Here is a 14,566-nt window from a genome sequence, read left to right as displayed (position 1 = left end):
GGATGATCCTAGACTCCAGGGTTTGAACATTTGGCAGACTAGCACACCTAGCCTGTAACCACAAGCCCTGCCCCCCTCTCCATCTCCTAACCTCTGGGGTGAGCGACTTAGGGGCAAAACCATTCATGTCAAAGTCGTTCTTCGATTTCTTGATCGAGGTCTTTCCACAACTTCAAGACCAACCTTCTCTCATCTGTTGGTCTCATCTTCCATGTTCATTTGTCTCTTTTCTGTTTGGATCTTGGGACCTTTGCATGTCTGTAACTCATCCACTTGAACAGTATATTTTTACTCTAAACTGGCTTGTGCCTCTTCCATTTTTGGCTAATGTCATGTGTGGAACTGCAAACTCCAGCTCCAGTGCCGCTTTTATCTCTACTTTACTATACATGGTTACGGTCTGTCAGAATCACTAGGTCTAACACGCCCCTGGTTTTCACCAGGAATCTCCGCAAGGAGGTATGGACTTCGCTGCAAGGGACGTGCAGGTCGCGGCCCTCAGTATCAGTCAGCTGGCTAGGTAACAATTGAGGCAGCGGCGACAGCCCACCAGGAGGCAGGATGGAAGAGTAGTCAGCAAGCAAGGTCAAAACAAGAGGAACGGATATAGTCAAATCAGAAGCAGGAGAATGGTCAGGAAGCTGGGTCAGTACCAAATATCAGTCTAAGCCAGAATCAGGAACCAAAGGAGAAGTCAGGAACAAACCGGGGTCAGAATCCAAATAACAGCAACACAGGAACAAATGCTGGAGCAAGGCTGAAGACCAAATACTCTGGCACTAGACATGTGTCAAAGGCTGCTTTATATACCCTAAGGTGCCTCCTGATTGGGTTAGGGAGATTTTGGTGGTAAGACATGCTGTCTGCAGACAGGTGAGCAGAGATAGCGTCCCGCTGCTAGGCAACAGGACGTGGTTGCTGAGAAGGTGCAGGTGTCTGTCTCCTACACCAAGTGTCAGTGCGGAGACGGCGCCTGACATGGTCAGCTGCATTTCCTTCCTCGTGCAGTTATCTGCTGCTCCTGTTTATTGTCAGAATTTCTCAAACTCTAATTTACAATTCTTTTCATGTTAGGAGTTTTCTCCTACCTGCTATGCTCTCTCTCAGCATTCGGGCAATGTACTTTCCAACACCATCGCACAAGCACTTTATTGTATTTCCTTAACATTTTGATAGTTTTAGGTAACTTTCTTGAATTCCCCATCAGGTTGTGAAACCTTACTTCATTCTATTATGCATACTCTCTCTGCTTCTGACTGCTTCCTTCCTGCTTTCCTCTAGGCAGCTTCTTTATTTATAGAAACTGCAGCCTGTATATACCACATCCACAGGGTAAACAGATTATCAACCTCTTTAATAGACAAATGAGACACTTTATTTGTCAGTAAATCATAATTTTGGCTGATCGTTTTACTGTCCATCTTGTTCTGAAAGTCATCACAATAACTGTTTCCACTTCGACCAGTGTATATATGTAGGTGTGTGTATATATCATATATATATATATATATATATATATTTAAATTAGTGACAAAGAGTGGTTTGCCACAGGCCTCTAAGGGAGCGGTTGGATGTTCAGCAAGGCACAGCTGCAGGACGAATTATATATTTTCATCACAGTGCACCTAGTTTAGAGATAAACAGGTGGAGGATATACTGTATGTGTGACAAAATAATAGTATATGGTGTGATTTAACTTACATATTTTGTAGTGGTTTTGAAGGATTTTTTTCCACTGCTAACAGCAAGTTGACAGGGTTTGCCTGCAATGAGAGCAATCAAGCAGAGCACTTGCAGAGAACTCCTTTTTAAAGGCATGGTGGGAGTACCATCTGTCCATCAAGTTATGGCTGTGAGAGGAGTATAAAGAATTTAAACCTGTCTTTTTCATTTGTACAGTGTGACCGATGCCAGAGAGTGGCCGGTGTCTATGTAGCTGGAATCTAGCATTAGGGTCATGAGAAAGTGTGTGGAACTTTATGATGTAAATTACTTTGCCAACCTGACAATAAAGAGCAAAATACAAAGCTACATTATAAATCATATTCATATATATATTGATTCAGGTCTCATATGCAACTGCAGAGATCTGCCTTTCAGCTGGTCATCACTGATGCACAGTTGCCTAATTTTAATGCGTCCCCTCATGGGAGGTGAAAGTGACAAATGTGGGCAAGTGACACCTAGATTCACTGTAATTTGTGTCACTGAGCAGTGCTGGTGGGGCCATGATGACACAATTCATTGCAAATTCTGTCATCATAGCTGTCACGATAGGACTTGGAGATGCCGCTGACTGGTATTGACTCTACAAGGCAGGAAGGCACAGAATCTAACGTAACCCCGATATTCACCAGGGATCCCTGCAAGGAGGTATGGGCTTGGCTGCGTGGGGAACGCAGGTCGCGGTTACTTCAAGCTAGTTAACAGCGCAGTGGGAGTTTGCAAGAGTAGTCATACGGTCCGGGTCGTAGCCAAACGGGAGCGCGGTACACAAGGGTGATCCAGGAGAATGGTCGAGAGGATAGCTAAGGGTCAGAGTCCAATAAACGCAGAAGCCAAATCGTGGAACAGAGAATGGTCAGAAACAAGCCGTAGGTCAAACACTAAAGGAAGCTGGAAATATGGGAACAGGATGTAACGCTGGAGAAAGGTGAAACCAATACTCTGGCACTGATGAGAAAAAGGAGAGCCTCTTTATAGTAGGGCACTAGCCCTGATTGGTGCTGTGGCAGTCAGGTGCTTCCTGACCGCCAATATAACGGAAAAAAAGCGTCCCGTTGTATCCGGCAGCCGAGTCAGGCCTCCGCTCCCGACACCTAGCATGGTGTGAGAGCGGCGCCTGACAATAGCTCCATCCCACCCATTTCACAAGAAGGGCAGGAACTGATAGGGTGCCATACTCTTCCAGAAGTGCTCCCTGAAGTCCATGGATCTCCTAGGCATTGCAGGAGAGTAGACAAATATGCACTGGTGATAGGGACTGCCCTTATATATGAGAGTTATCATAAATTTCCTTGTCGAGCGAACAGCATTAATGCTGTTTGAGGTGATGGGGTTGGGAGCAGAAGCCAAAGAAAATTATCCCTGACCCCATCACCACCAGGCTGTCATTGATAGTGGATGGCCACACATCTATGGATCCTTGTCACTACTACTTGACCACCATGTTTTGTAGGTGTTCATATACAGTATATGGGCACAGATAGATTAAAAAGCAACTGTTTTCATACTAGGTTTTCGTAGTCTATAATATCAAGAAAATTGGTTCAGTACACAATGTAGCTACCTCCACAAAGTACCTCAGTGATGTCACTGGTTCCTTTCTAGTGATATGCTGCATTCTCATACATTTTTGGTCAGCTTACAAAACAGCTGTCTCTATTTTATGTAGATAGCAGATCAACTTTTAATAGGGTCATTTACAGACTTAGATTATGCTTTATGTGAAAAGGTTCATTTTTGATACAATGTTAGCCCTTTAAAATATCAAGCTCACAATTATATAGCATATTTACTTTGTATAGCAATGCAGGCTTTTCACATGGACAGACTCAGCTCCCTCGCACTTCTCTGAAGATGTTACAGAGACAAGGTGAGAATACCAGCTGCCAGGTAGGTAGGCCTTCAATTACCCTTTAATCAGTGTCTCTGTCTGTTCAGTGTTATGGAACTATAAGTCACTTCATGACAATGCCTATGCCCAACAGTTCCAAAATAGCTGGAGAGCCCAAGGTTACACTGGTATACAGCTAGCACAAAATACTCTTAAAGTGGAACTATCACCATATTCATGGTACCTAAAACAACCTGTGAGTGCTATTTACCCAACCCTAGGCTAAAATTTTCCTGTCAGCCCCTAGGCCTTCCCTGAGTATATATCAACCAATTTCTTAAGATGTCAGTCCCTCTTGCCTGCTGTGTTAAAGAAGCACATTCCTCTTATCCTGGACTCATTCAGTTAAGCACATACACACAAGTCGTTTCATGTACATATATTAATGTCAGACAGTTGCTTTACTTGCCATTGAAAACTGGTCTGGCTAGGGAACTTGCCAGATTTGAGGAACGCTGCAGCAAAATTCTCTGTATTTTATGTGATCTTAGTGAACTAAGCCAGCTTGAAAGATATACTGCAAAATGGAGGTTGCACTGCACATATACATGTAGGGTCTGATTCTTTCAAGAATGTAAATGCTGATATGTGTCGTATTTTGAGTTAAATCACACTGTGCATGCCCAGAAATTGACTATACGTCAGTAAACGCAAGAACATCCAAATAATCTTTGCACGCAAAGGACACTTCTGACAGTGTTATGATTACTAGTAAACTCAGGAAGCGGCCACAGAAGTATAAATACAAATGAATGAAATCTCTGTACAGCGCTGCGGAATTAGTGGCGCTATATAAATAAACAATGATGATGATGATGATGATGAAATGACTTTATTCCTGCAAAATATATGAGCAAAGATTCAGTTCAAGGAATATGCAGGTTTTTAGTAACAGCATAAACAGGTATTACTCCCAACATAAATTTGAACAGGTGTGATGAATGGCAGGAAAGTTCACAGAGCAACAGGTTCCAAGCAAATGACAGATATAGTTAAAATGCAGGAACAAATATAGAGTTACCCTATTGCCAGGATGTATGAGTCTGTCCAGGGAAGCAAACAGAGGTGTTGAGTCCAGTGACCAGGCAGAGGTCCAGGCAACAAAAATATAAGCAAAACCAGAGTCCAGGCAGAGTACAGGGTCACAAGCAAACTAGCATAGTCCGTTAATCAGGCAGAGGTTTTGGGCAACGAGAGTTCAAGCAGTATCCAGGCAGAGTTCGGGGGTCACGCAGGGTCATCTTTCCCATTGGGCACAATGGGCAGGTGCCCGGGGGCCCTGCAGCCCAGGGGAACCCGTCAGAGGCAAAAAAAACAAAACCTGAAAAAAAAAAAAAAGACAATACTTACCTTGCGGTCAGCTGGCGCTCCGGCTCCCTCCATGGTCTCCTCCTCCGTATGGCACCCGACATCCATTGTGGAGCGCGATGGAGGAGGAGACCATGGAGGGAGCCGGATCGCCAGCTGACCGCAAGGTAAGTATTGTCTTTTTTTTTTCCAGGTTTTTTTTTTTTGCTGCCTCCGACGGGCCCCCCTGGGCTGCAGGGCCCATATATATAATTTTTTTTTTTTTTATATATAGATGTTGTTAAGAGGGCCCTGGGGTCACGAGCAAACAAGCTTCAGCAGTAAACAGACCAAGGTCACAACGGGAGATCAAGCAGCAGCAGAACCAAACTGGAACAGAGAGACACGAGCAGCAGCCAGATATACACGGATGAACTGCACTGAGCACAGGTTGAGGCAGGTATTAGAAGCTGAGACACAAGTGCAGTTCTAATTAGGCAAGGAGGTTAAACCCTACAGGCATAGTGCAAAGCTCAGGAGCAGAACAGCAGCACTTCTGGTGGATTAAAGGTACTGCTGCCACATACAAAAGATAGGAAGAGTCATAACAGACAGCCTACATGTTCATGGATGGCAAAGGGAGAGGAATAGGCGTATACACATAGTCAATGTACAGTAAGGGCGTGCCAAGCTCGAGTGTACACAGCAGTGCTCTATTCGAGCTTTGGGCATCTCTAAGGTATGTGTTTTTTTGTCGTATAACTTGCTCCAGCTACAGGTCAAGTGTAAGTGCCAAATAATAGTGATGACTGTTGCGTATACGTGCTAAAACGTGTTTGCAATCAAGAGCAAAAGTAAAAATGCATTTTATGTACAGGAGACATTAATAACATCCTCATAAATGTATTTCATGGGGGGGGGGGGGGGTATTATATGTTTTTTCATTAATTACTATATTATAAACAGGTGACAATAATTGAATACTTTTTTTCTTCTGTGTGTTCTGTTGGGACTTTATATACCACATATGTATTGTACGTGTCCTGCAGTGTACTGTGTCTGTCTCAATACAGCAAATGCTGTATAAGCAGAGCGTACCTAGATATGGTTTGAAGGGCCAAAGGCTTCTGACATTACTGTGGTTTGGTAATGTAGTTGGAAGATTACAGCATACCTGGGGTAATAATGGTCATCTTCCAACCATTTATCAGTATGCAAGGTAATTACATAATTGGTTTCAATCTGATTATTAACAGTCATCACCATTATTTTTTGAGTCACACATACTTTAATATTGCAACATGTCCAACAATAGTAAAATTAAGAACTTTGTGACATCTACTGAGCAAATAACATATTAAAAAACTGTCAGTCATTATAACACAATTGGCTGAACTACTTCTCAACAGCAGAAAAGTTTACTACAGTCTATTAACACATTAAGTGTTAAGACGGGCCCAGATGGTAGTCTAATAGGTAAACCAATTTTCCACAGGAACCCTGAAAGGAAGTATTGGCCTTTGCCATGAAGGCTCATAGGTGATGGCTAGTCGCACTAAGAAAATTGTTGTAAGCGCCGGTCAGATACTTAGACAGGTTCAAGCTAAGGGTTGGGCATGGCATTAGGTTCAAAGTCAGACTAGAGGCAGACCTCAGGGTCACTGAGTTCTGGGAAACTGGGTTAGTACCAGTTAATGAGATATGTTAATCAGAAAAGTGGCCAATGTAACTAGAATTTCAGAAGAATGTTAGGCTGGGTAAACATTACAGAAAATTTCTCAGATGTGACATCTTTAATGATTTTACCAACAACAGAAAAAAAAAGTCCCAATCAACATGCCGATTCATGTGTACACACTATACGCGTTTTACACAATTTACCTTCAGATCTGTGCTCTTCATCTGTTATGACCTTCTGCTGAAAAGATCGTGACTGTGCACATTCCATAGAGATCTATGGAGACTGTCGGTAGTGAGTGCAAAAACACTGCAGGATTGGAACAACGTCATTGAACGGCTTTTTAAGTCCGGTTTAAACATCAACTGAAATAAATATGATGTACTTTGTAACGATAATTGTTCATTATTGCAGTGTACACACTAATGCGATATCGGGCCAAACGGTCGTTTATCATTTGAATGGCCTGATAATTGCCTGAAAACACTGCAGTGTGTACCCTGTCTTATTCATCAGCTGAGCCACAAATTTAACAGGCTTTTATAATACAGTGGGTGATGTGAAAGAGCTTGCGCTGGAATGTGTGCTTGCACAACACGAGATGTGCCTAACCTGCTTCCTCGATAATTCAAACAGCGAGTCATGCACCTAGATAAGTGGAGACATTGGAGACATAGAAAATGGATACTATAGTGACAAGAGCACAAGGACACCTGTCACTACAATGGTTTTGTAATAATGCAATCAAACATTATTTTACTTTTTTTTTTGCAGGTCTCTGGTTTGGAGCTGCAGATTTCTGAAGATCTCCTGCCTTACATAGTAATTAGTTGACTCTCATGCAAGTCAACAGGAGTGGGCTTCACTTTCCCATTCTGCTCGGAGATCTTGCATATCACACAGCAAAATGACAGTTATACCTGGATACCTTTGTGGAAGAATACTCACAATATTGGTGCTTCATGAATTGTCATGCAGATTGTTTACATAATCAATATGACAATAGACATATTAATGTATTGAACAGCTACACCCATTATTACTGTTATTCTTAACTTGCAGCCAGGCATAGATTTGTGGAAAAGCCACCCTAGGACTCGGCTTAGGGTGGTGTATTAGAACTCTACTGAATTTGCACATCATAGTTTATTTATTTTATATATTAAGAATGCATTTGTTATATTTAACAAACAGATAAATGTGAATATTTTATATACATGGTATGCCGTAGTGATTGAATTCATGGAGAACCACAGATGTTTAGGAGTACTGAAGTGTGTTCGTGGATTGGTGACTAGGTACTGCACTTCCGTTGCATGTGTATGCTGTATCTACGAAGAATCACATCTGTCTGGTGATTGTATATCCACATTGCCATATTTGGAATAAACTGTGTTTTGGTTGCAACAATCTGCCTAGGTGATTTCAAAGGAGCCACTAGGACGTGCCATCCTCACATTTGGTGGCAGTAATGAGATCACCAAGTGCTGGAGAAAAGGCTATTAGATTCGAACTAGGCTCCAAAAGCAACTATACACAGACACCCATGGCCAACAATGTCACTGAGGAATGGCACAGGGGAAATGGCTGGACTGGAAAAGGAGTACAAAAAGGTGTGAAAAGGACAATGACAAGGAATTTTCAGAGGCAGAGAAATTTCGGCTGTGGAAAGTGACACAAAGGATGTGTTGGTAGCCAAGTTGCTTCAATGGAAGCAAGAGCATCCGACAGGTCAATTCGAGGAACATATGGAGGAGATGTCAGAGACAGCGAATGAGCCAGGGATTGCGCCTGGAACCAGTGTGAACATAGGGCAATCCTTTATGACCCAAGGTGAACAGACAGAATTAGATGCCAGATAGAATGAAATGCCAAATGTAAATACATACATACATAAGCTCAATGCTGCAACCAACACTAACCAACAGCTACTCATGCAAAGACTTTCTGAACAACAATATCACTTTTTTCATATAATGCTTAAGAACAGGGTGTGAAACAGGCTGCACATATACTTGTAAACACAAGTTGGGAGTCTCATCTCCTAACTTGTATATGCTAAAGTGAATTTGGTGACATTACTATGACAGTGTAGAATTAGAATGTGGCATAATGTCCACAAGGGATAGTTAGTCCATAAGAATCTAGAGCAGCTCCGTGAATATTTTATAATGTCACACAGAGATAGCATTACCTTGTAACCTAACTAAAATATATATCAAGTAAACGATAAATAAGTCTTCAATATTAGGGGAACAATATTTGATTTATAAATTGGATACTTAATAGTTCTATAATCAGTAATTACTGCTAAACCAAATTATTGGTATAATCTTTGTACACGAACACATCACTTTAATAATGGTTAACCCTATAATTATATAATATAATGAGGACATACTATTATGGAATATTTAGATTAATTCAACAATATTAAAATAACTCCCAGCGTACGGTTTAGATTATGATAAGACAATATTTTAAAAAATTCTAAATAAAGTTGTGTTAGTAAATAATGGACCTGGTACATTCACTGCATGGGCAATAGCACACTCTGGGTCCCATTCATCAAGGTACGCATTCTGAACGCAACCCACGTTTAGTATTATACACGCGTATTTAGGTTTTGCGTCCTCCCGAATTCAGCAAAGCACGGATCTCAAGAGTGTGCTTTTGAAATCAGGTGCTCTACTACAATGGACGCAGCAGGATACGGCCAATACACATGTAGATTATAAATTCGGACAAGAAGGCACGCATATTATGAATATTTATTGATAAACCTTAGTGTACAGATTTTAGTGCAATTACAATTTTTCAATTAAAAAGTTTTTCAGATAGTGGCCTGCTGATATCCCAAGGGTGTGTATTTTGCTCAAGGGATACTTACGTGACATTATTAACCACAATGAGTCTGGCGACTCCCCATTCATTGTTTTACTTCTAAGTACTAGGCTATCTCCTGCCTATCCTTACTCCTACTGGAATCATAGTCAAGAAGTTCACAGGTAGTAGGTATAGCTGTTATCATAACAAGAGCACATTAGGGGATCAATATAAGTAAGGGAGATAAGAGGATAAATGATTCTGAGAATTTGCATATTACAGTAAAATAATTAATAAAACAGATATCATTTGTACATTGGCAGTCTCCTTCTCCACCAACATTAAAAGTGGTTTGCAAGATTGGTACTCTTAAAAAGTATGGACGACATTATTCTATCCTCCAACGACAAATTTGAAACTTAGTGTACGACATGGAGCAGCTGGTTAGAATTCACAGATTCTGTAGCATACACCTCCATACAATTTCTTCCGCCTTGATGAAGGCTGGCAGTGGTCTCTATCCCAGACCCCTTATACTATGTCTCTTGGTTGACACCGGACCTCAAATCACAACTTACATTACTCCCTTTTACACTCTTTTCACCCCCCTTTTCTTTCTTTCTCCATCTGTTTGCTATCATTATTCTGTGTCTGTCTGCCAACTTTCTTTGTCAAGAGGAAGATATTTTGTACCACACGCTAAAGTATCTATAATTTATTATTCTCCATCGCTCGTTTCACAAGATTTATCTGTACTTTTGATTGAGGATTACATCACGACTTCATATGTTCTATTATCATACTACTACAGGAATTGCTAACATGGTGTTTCTCAGCCGTGCTTTGCAATTGTTCATTTACCTCTTTGTACTTTGATGGTATTGGTTTATACTTCTTCCAATAAAAAGATATTATACAAAAAAAAAACAAAAACAATTAGATATCACTTACAGCCATTTTTAGGATCTTAAGTCTTACGATTTGCAGAATTAGCTTATTTTGAGACATTATTTCCCATTGCAGTGCAATATTTATTGAGACAAAGTTCATAGGATAAAGTTCCTTAATGTAGAACTGATTTTTTTAATGAAAATTTCTGTTGGAATATATATTTAATAACAACTTCAAATTACATTTACATAATGGCACTATGATACCTCATATCAAGGTATTCAGATACCATTTGTGACAATAATTCACTATAGCTTGGATGACTATGGACAGTCATTTTTATTGTAATTTGTTACGCTACATATAGTTCTGGGCAACACACTGGAGGCAATTATCTTGAGGGGTCCCATCACTGCCTGGCTACCAGAGGAGAGGAGTATGAGTACATTGTAAAGCAGATGCTGGCATGGGATATCTATACACTGATAACAAGGAACTCTTTATAAAACCCAGCATCCAGCAATTCTGATGTAATTTAAACCATTATAAAACCACCTGCATGCAAAAGATTTACTTTAAATAAACTTAAATAGAAAAAATACCAAAGACAATTGTAATAAACAATTTTTTTTACTTTTTAATATATACAAAGTTAACTTTAGATGCAATATTATACATTTTTGTATATAAATAAAAATAGCAAGGTAGTTTTGCATCATTATAATGACAATCTCTCGCACACATATACAAAAAGAAAAAAGTCCTGCTTTCCTTAATAGTAAGAGAAATCGAAAACAAATATGCATAAAGTGCTTTAGAAAGATCTAAAAAAAACAGAAAGGTAAACTATTTTGTAGCAATGTTGTAAACAGTGTTATGGAACTAGAAGCAAAACCTATTTTTGCATCTAAAACCAGTGTATTTATATATAAACTACAAATTCTAAATCAAGTAAGTAATATGAATGTTAACAAAACAACCAATAAATATATAATAAACAATGCTCTGAGCTGTAAAGTTTAAGAATTTTACATTTAACCATATTTAATAAAGAAATACAGGCATATTGAATTTCACACTCCCTATTGTACGGTGAATGCTAAAGTTTCCTATATAATTAGATGTGGTGTAATAGATGTGGTGCTAGACTCACTCACTTTTTCCAAAGGTGGAGCTTAAATCCATTCAGTTACAGTAGAAACTAAGTTTTTTTTAAAACATTTTTTTTGACAAGGAATGATTGCTAGGCTAAAAAATCGTAAGCATTCAATATGACAATCCTAATATGTGTCACATGGTTCTCATAATATATTTGCAAATTATGTTGTCACTATTTTTTTTATAAAAATAATTAAAAAAAGGATAGAAGTATATTCTCAGCTTAACAATACTTGGTTGAGCGGCTAAAGTTTCTGCATATATCTAATATATTGAGATGCTTTTAGGATAGAAGAGGAAAGAGTGAAGGTCTCTTCCACAAGGGTTACAGATAGACATGTAACAAATAACTAATCTACATGGGGATGGGGATGGGAATGATGCAGTCGAGGCTCCTCTTCCAGGTCTGGCGGCTTGTAACCAAAAGAAAATGTGCTACATAAAAAGCAGTGTGTCTGTCTATGTTGTGTTCAGAGGTCCTACATGTGTAAATCACCGTACATTGTAAATTATTGTGCACCATTTTCACATAGGGGCTTATGGCATGATATCATCACTAAACAGATTATTTAAATAAATAGATTAATTGCTCGCAGTGCAATACAATGGGGTATATTTACTAAACTGCTGGTTTCAAAAAGTGGAGATGTTGTCTTTAGCAACCAGACTATAGCTTTCATTTAATTAGGGTGTTCTAAAAAATAACAACTAGAATCTGATTGGTTGCTATAGGCAACATCTCCACTATTTCAAACCAACAGTTTAGTAAATATACCCCAATGAGTGAGCTGGTCTGGCTGACCACCTGTATCAGTCACCTCCTCATGGATCCTTCACTGTAGGGGTGGGGGGAAACTTTGGTTTGCACATTAAAATTGTAAAATTGGATAAAAGTGTGAGCAAAGGACCAGGTAGCCACCCAACACAGAAGTTCAATCAAGCCGCCATGGAACACTCTCCGATCTGGTGGAGAGAGCCCGAAGATTCTCCAGAAAAGCCTAATCTTCTCTGCAAAAATCCGTCTAGCAATAGTAAACTTAGAGACTCGCCAGCCCCTCTTGTGCATATCATAGAGGACCAAAATATCCTCAGTCCTGCAGACATCTTGAGTTCTAGATACATAAGTGCACAAAGCTCTTGTCACGGGCACTAGGAGTTGCTTACCCGAGTTTCACCAGATGGAACTCTGCTAGAGAGGCGGGGTTATGGTACGCACCTCAAAGCAGGCAGGTGAATGATTGGAGCGACACAACAGCAGGAGAGTAGAGATAGTCTGAGGAAGTCAGCGACTTGCAGCTATGGTTAGAGGAAAGTCAGCGACTTGGAGCAGTAAACTGGAGGCTGAAGATAATGTAGACACGAGGAGTGGACGTGGATAGGTGATGGTAGGTAGAGGAGGAGTCAGTGGTCTGCGTACAGCAAGTTGTACCACTGTAGTGATGGGAAGAATAGTACTGGTGCAGGTAGGTAGCAGGGTAGTCGGTGGTCTGCGTTCAGCAAGTTGTACCACCGCTATGGTGAGGAGTCTGGTCCAGGTGTAGGTAGGTAATAGGAGAGTCAGTGGTCTGCGTATAGCAAGTTGTACCACCGTTGTGATAGGAGGACTTGTCCAGGTGCGGGTAGGTAGCAGGGAAGTCAGTGGTCTGCGTGCAGCAAGTTGTACCACTGCTGTGAGAAGGAATGAGCACTTGTCCAGGTGCAGGAGAGTGAAGTTGAAAGGCAAACTGTGGCTTTATGGAAACAGCGCGAGTAGAGCAATGTCTTGTGAGGCAGAGATGGAAGGCACAATGAATAGTCTGTATGGAGTAGATGCCTTGCAGGGAGGAGAAGCTGGTCACAGCAGATATGCACAATAACGCTAAGTAGTAGCTTGAGGAGATATCGTAGCTTGAGTGAAAGCTTGTCCTAAATGAAGCAATGCAGTAACACAGTCTATATGGGTACTTGTACCCTGTGCAGCAAACAACAATGGATACAACTGGTATGCGAGCAATAGGCAATAGTCAATAGTCAGTAGAGCATACCCAGTTGTGTAGATCCGGAATCAGCTGAGAAGTGAAGCGTTGTAGCGGTATGGGAACCGCCGCTGAGTTGAGCAGGGAGCAGCGTGGAAGCTGAAGCATGAGTAGAGCTGGAAGCAGTTTGGAAACTGTACACAGGAGTAGAACTGGAAGCAGTTTGGAAACTGCAAACAGGAGTAGAGTTGGAAGCAGTTTGGAAACTGCACACAGGAGTAGAGCTGGAAGCAGCTTAGAAACTGCACACAGGAGTAGAGCTGGAAGCAGTTTGGAAACTGCACACAGGAGTAGAGCTGGAAGCAGTTTGGAAACTGCACACAGGAGTAGAGCTGGAAGCAGTTTGGAAACTGCACACAGGAGTAGAGCTGGAAGCAGATTGGAAACTGCACACACCTATAGAAGTTCACTGGGAGTGAGACTTCAAGATCAGGTCCCTACCTAGGGTTGCAGGTGCCTCAAATAGGGTGAGGTGATTGATCTGTCAATCACCTCCATGGACAGGTAAAGCTACTAGCGAGACCTGCGCATGCGCAGATGGCAGGATCGCGAGCGGCCACGATTCCACACAGGTGTAGGGAGAAACGATGGAGGACCTCGCACCAGAGTAGAGGCACTCACGGTCCGGTGAGTGACAGCTCTGATCACATCCAAAGAATGAAGAGCGCTCTCGTTATCAGAGGACCTACTCTTGACCATAGCTGGAATGACAATGTCCTGATTAATATGGAATGTGGACACCCACTTTAGGTTTGAAGGATGGTTTGGTCTGAAGGACCGCCCGATCCTCATGAAAAACTAGCAGAGAAGACTTGTAGGACAAGACTGCAAGCTCTGAAACTCTCCTAGACATAGAAATGACCAAAACTAAGATAGTCTTCTAGGTAAGGATATTCAAAACCAACATCCAAGGGTTCAAAAATAAGAATGCTGCCAAGCATTTAATACCAAATTAAAAATATCAAGAAGCCATTGAACGAACATAGAGGTTGCACATGAAGTATACCCTGAAAGAACATCTGCACATTAGACATCAGATCCAGTCTTCATTGAAAAAAACGAAAGAGCCAACACCTGAACCTTAAAAGAGCTAAG

Source organism: Mixophyes fleayi, chromosome 12 (genome assembly GCF_038048845.1).
Source record: "Mixophyes fleayi isolate aMixFle1 chromosome 12, aMixFle1.hap1, whole genome shotgun sequence".
In the NCBI taxonomy this organism is placed as follows: domain Eukaryota; kingdom Metazoa; phylum Chordata; class Amphibia; order Anura; family Limnodynastidae; genus Mixophyes; species Mixophyes fleayi.
Note: the sequence above shows the minus strand (reverse complement) of the source record.